Source organism: Rhinopithecus bieti, unplaced genomic scaffold, assembly GCF_001698545.2.
Source record: "Rhinopithecus bieti isolate Rb0 unplaced genomic scaffold, ASM169854v2 scaffold_35991, whole genome shotgun sequence".
Lineage (NCBI taxonomy): Eukaryota > Metazoa > Chordata > Mammalia > Primates > Cercopithecidae > Rhinopithecus > Rhinopithecus bieti.
In genome coordinates this window covers 112,628-117,468 of record NW_016815039.1, presented here as the reverse complement: position 1 = coordinate 117,468, position 4,841 = coordinate 112,628, and the positions used below count along the sequence as shown (strand labels likewise).

The window sequence follows — 4,841 nt, the reverse complement described above, 5'->3', positions numbered from 1 at the left end:
GGTATGTCAAACTACCACGATGGTTAATTTCAGGTATCATCTTGACTGATGAAGAAATATACAGACAGCTGGTAAAGCATTAGTTCTGGGTGTATCTGGGAGGGGGCTTCTAAAAGTGATTGGCATGTGAATCAGTGGACTAAGTAAAGAAGACCCACCCTCACATCCAATCAGGTGAGGCCTGAGTAGAACAGAAAGATAGAAGAATGGCATATTTGCTCTCTGTCTTTTCTATACCTGGAATACCCTTCTTTTCTTGCCCTTAAATATCAGAACTGGCCTTTGGACTCTGGAATTTGCTCCAGTGGGCTTCCCAGTTTCCTGGGCCTTCCACCTTGGGCTGAGAGTTACACTATTGGCTTCCCTGGTTCTGAGGCCTTCAGAATTGTCCTGAGCCACACTACCAGCTTCCCTGATTCTCCAGCTTGCAGCCTGTTGTGCAACTTCTCAGCCTGACAATCAGGTAAGCCAGTTCTCTAATACATTGCCTCTCCTCTGTCTGTCTGTCTATCTATCTATCTATCTATCTATCTATCTATCTATCTATCTATCTATCAATCATCTATCCATCTATCTATCTCCCTCCCTTATCTATACATCTTATTGGTTCTGTGTCTCTGGAGAATTCAACCGTGACTAATTCAGCTACTTTACTTATTTTATAGCACAGACATTAATAAAGACAATTGAAATTGAAATTTGATAAATCAGGAAGTGGAGTTAAAAACATGTTACCTAGATTTACAGTGTTAATCAGCAGATGCACTGAAAGCAGAATTTATCAAAATAATGGGACTCTAAATCAGATAATGGTACTCTAAGTTTCTTAACCATGTGTATATATTATTTCTAAATTTAAAATAAAACAATTCTAATACTAAGTGTTAGCAAGGGTGGGATTATAAATATAAATGGAACCATCTTTCTAGAGGGCATTTTGGCAATATGTATGAAAACACCTAAAACGTTTTAGACCATCTTACCTGGTAATTCTGTTTTGAATTATATATCCTAAGGAAATAATTAGAGACACAAAACAAGATTTATATTCAAGAACATTTATTGACGTTATTTTGTGCATATATGGTAGTTGAAATTGTAATACTTAAGGTGTTATAGCAGAGATTTAGCCAAACAAATTATGAAACACTAGACAAAGGAATACAAGCTGCCATTAAAATCTGTGTTATCAAATATCATCCAGAGACAGATACAAAGAATGATCACAAGATAATGTTGCCTAAGGGGGATTCCATATCAAGAGTATCCTCCCAATTGTGTTAAGTATATATGATTGTCAGACAGACATTTCTGCATCCTCTTCACCCAAGTACACTTTCCCCTAAGAGCAGAATAAGCTTAAGTATCAGCCTCCCTGATCTGAATTTTGCTTTAGGAGGAATTAGCATGGGGACTACGTTGATACTCCTAAAAGTCTTCACAGAACAGTGTTAAATAAAGAAAAATTAAATTATCCAAGAATATGTGGATTTTGATAACTGTGTGGAAAACAAAACAAGTCCATTGCTTAAACAAAGCAAATTAGATCATGTGGAGAAAATACAGGTATCTGTAAAAAAAAAAAAAAAAAATTAAAATATTAATGGAATATACCTCTGGGAATTGGGGAGTAAAAACTATTATGTTTCTTTCTGATTTGCATTCTAAATCGTTCATAGAAGGAAAAAAGTAATGTATGAGCATCTGTTTCTTTTTCATACCACCAAGAATTCATTTGCTCACTTTCTGGTAACCATGCCTTTATTTTCCTGTGGAGAGCTATCCTGCTCGCCATTCTCAGACTGTGTGGCTTTAGTGAAGTGTCTTAGCCAAGAATCTAAGGGTGGAGCATGTGACTTAGGACATTACATTTCCCTAGCCATAAAGATTAAGCCTGAGAGAGGTAATGAAACGATCACTGCCAAAGAGTTACAGATTTTTGAAGAACACACTTTTTTGCCATCAGACATGAACTTAGGAGGATGTTAGTTCTAGAACTGCTGTTTCAGAACCCGCAACTACAGAAGGAGAAACCGTGAGACTGTGGAGCCAACCCACAGAGAAAGCAGAGCATGAGACTTGCCCAAAGGTTGTACTGCTCCGAACCTTACAGTTACCTGGGCTAAAACATACCCTTTATACTTAAGCTAGTTGAGGCAGGGTTTTCAGTCATTCACAACCAAAATGATCATGATAGTTTTTACAAGTTATGATTTCACTTTATTCATGCATTTGATAGTAGTCTGTCATGACATTCATGGTCTTTTGGTCATAAATCTCTGAAAAGAATAGTAAAAATTCTTTTTGGATAATGATTTATTATATTAGAACAATTTCCTCCTTTAATTTGTATAGAAATCAAGGTACTCCTTCATTCTTATTATAAAATCCTTACAGTTGTGATGATTCATTATGTCTCTGTAATACCCCAAAATATATATTAATTCAGAAAACAAATGCAGCATAAAAGCATTTTTTTTCTCTCCCACTTAGTCCCAGGTCTTCACTCTCAAAGCAGTAGAAGAAAGATGTAATTTTCAATTAATTTGGGCAGAAAAAATGGTTAAAGCCATTTTGAACACAAGTTTTTTTTCCTTTAGCCTTTATGACAAAAATGACAAAATAAACCAGGGAAATTTCTAGAACTACTACATCAAAAATTGACTTTCAGCCCAGGCAAGAGGATTGCTTAAGTCCAGGAGTTCGTTACCATCATAAGCAACATAGCAAGACCCCATCACTACATGAAAAAAGGCTCATCTGTAGTCCTAGCTTCTTGGTAGACTGAGGCAGGAGGATCACTTAAGCCAGAGAGTTCAAGGCTGCAGTGAACTGTGATTGCACCACTGCACTCCAGCCTGGGTGATAGAGCAAGACCTTGTTTTTCTGTTTGTTTGTTTGATTTTTAAATAAGAACATTGACTTTCGGTAATTTTTGTCAGGAAACAATGATGAAGACTTTTGCCTCCTTAGATCACAATATAGGACATTTGTCCTTCCACTCTTTTCTAAATCACGTGGACAGAGGACAGGACCCCTGGTTAAGTCAGTGTGAGTCTGACAATTACATCCGGCTTAGCTAAGCTACAGTCAGCTACGACATTGGTACCAATAAATGATCTCTTTTAACATGAATTCTGAGGCCATCGGCCTGGTATAGTTGCACGAGGTTAACTAATGAGAGAAAGGCACAGGGATCCAGTTCAAAAAACTAGAGATTAGTTAACTGCTATTTATCTATTTCTGACAATTCAAGAGGGTGATTTCCCGATGCCCCATCATTGTGGGTTTTGCTTTTTATGATTTTAATGAAAGAGGTTTTGATCCTCTGGAAACTTTACTTGCTTAATATCATCAGAATTCTCCAAGATTAGTTAGTAAAGGCCATGTGACCCGGTATCTAGATTCCCTGCGCCATTTCCTAGGGCAGCTCAGATCTTTCAAAGTGAATGAGCATTTTGTACATCAGCGCGGTAAATGGGAGTACAAAGGGATAGAATAAGAATTAGGCCTACTGAGTCTTCCTTGACTGGGCTGAGCTAGAATCTGAACCTACTTTTAAAAAGAAGTTGGTCCTTTAGAACCTAATGGTCTTTCTTTTCACACCTGAACAATACAGCTTAAAGATTGGCTCCCTGGTGCAATATGAAAGTGAGGGCCAGCTTTTAGCTGGTTCCAGATATGTTTGTCCTCCCACTTGATTTTTACCTCATGCCACATCATCACTCTTACTGATGGAACTGTATTTTTTCTTTATTTCTTTCTGTTCAGTTTTAACTGAACATATATGATACCATATATGATACTGTATATGATACCATATATGATAATGCTAATCAGCAAGACCTCATCTCAAAAAAAAAAAAACAAAACCTAGGACATGATACATACAAATAAATAAAAATTAAGCCAAACTTAGCTCAGTCCCCAGAAATATCAGGCATAATCACTTGTAAACAATGTATATATGTGTGTGTAAGTGTATATGATACCATATATGATAATGCTAATCAGCAAGACCTCATCTCAAAAAAAAAAAACAAAACCTAGGACATGATACATACAAATAAATAAAAATTAAGCCAAACTTAGCTCAGTCCCCAGAAAAATCAGGCATAATCACTTGTAAACAACGTATATATGTGTGTGTAAGTGTATATACACATGATAACTCAGAAAATATGTATAATATTTTGTAATGTTTTAAAAACTTAAAAATGTCACTTGACCATATGGAATTTTAGGCACTTTTGACAATGTAAGGCACAACTGATTGTATACACGATACCTAGCGTGGGGCTGGCTGCAGCCGCTTTGAGTCGTGACAGTGATGATAACAGCAATGATGAAGTCTCACATTTAAAATTTTCAAGTCACTCATCACATCCCCAGTCACTCCCTTCATTACCTTTTATTTCTACTGGAGTCATCCCATGTGCCTCAGTCAGACCATTTTGTATGTACAATGACCGTAAATAGATCAACCAAACTTTTTGGACGATGTCAACTATTTGAGATTTTTTGAAAATATAAGGTACTTGAGAATTCATTTTTTTCCCCAGCTGGTGTAAGAGATAAACAATTTGAACTTGTCAGAACATCATATCATTTGAATAGGAGGCTTAAATTTTTAAAGGCCAGAAAAAATGCTAATGAGGGCCGGGCGCGGTGGCTCAAGCCTGTAATCCCAGCACTTTGGGAGGCCGAGACGGGAGGATCACGAGGTCAGGAGATCGAGACCATCCTGGCTAACATGGTAAAACCCCGTCTCTACTAAAAAAAAATACAAAAAACTAGCCGGGCGAGGTGGCGGGCGCCTGTAGTCCCAGCTATTTGGGAGG

At 37.2% G+C, this 4,841-nt stretch overlaps 1 long non-coding RNA gene across 1 annotated transcript in view; it reads left to right on the top strand.

The window, feature by feature from the left end:
* The first annotated feature begins 4,287 nt into the window (after positions 1 to 4,287).
* Positions 4,288 to 4,841, top strand: part of LOC108515790 (uncharacterized) — a 2,688-nt gene continuing 2,134 nt past the window's right edge. Inside the window, exon 1 of the long non-coding RNA XR_001881624.1 lies at positions 4,288 to 4,471. This is a non-coding gene — a long non-coding RNA (uncharacterized LOC108515790). The remainder of the gene's footprint in view (positions 4,472 to 4,841) is intronic.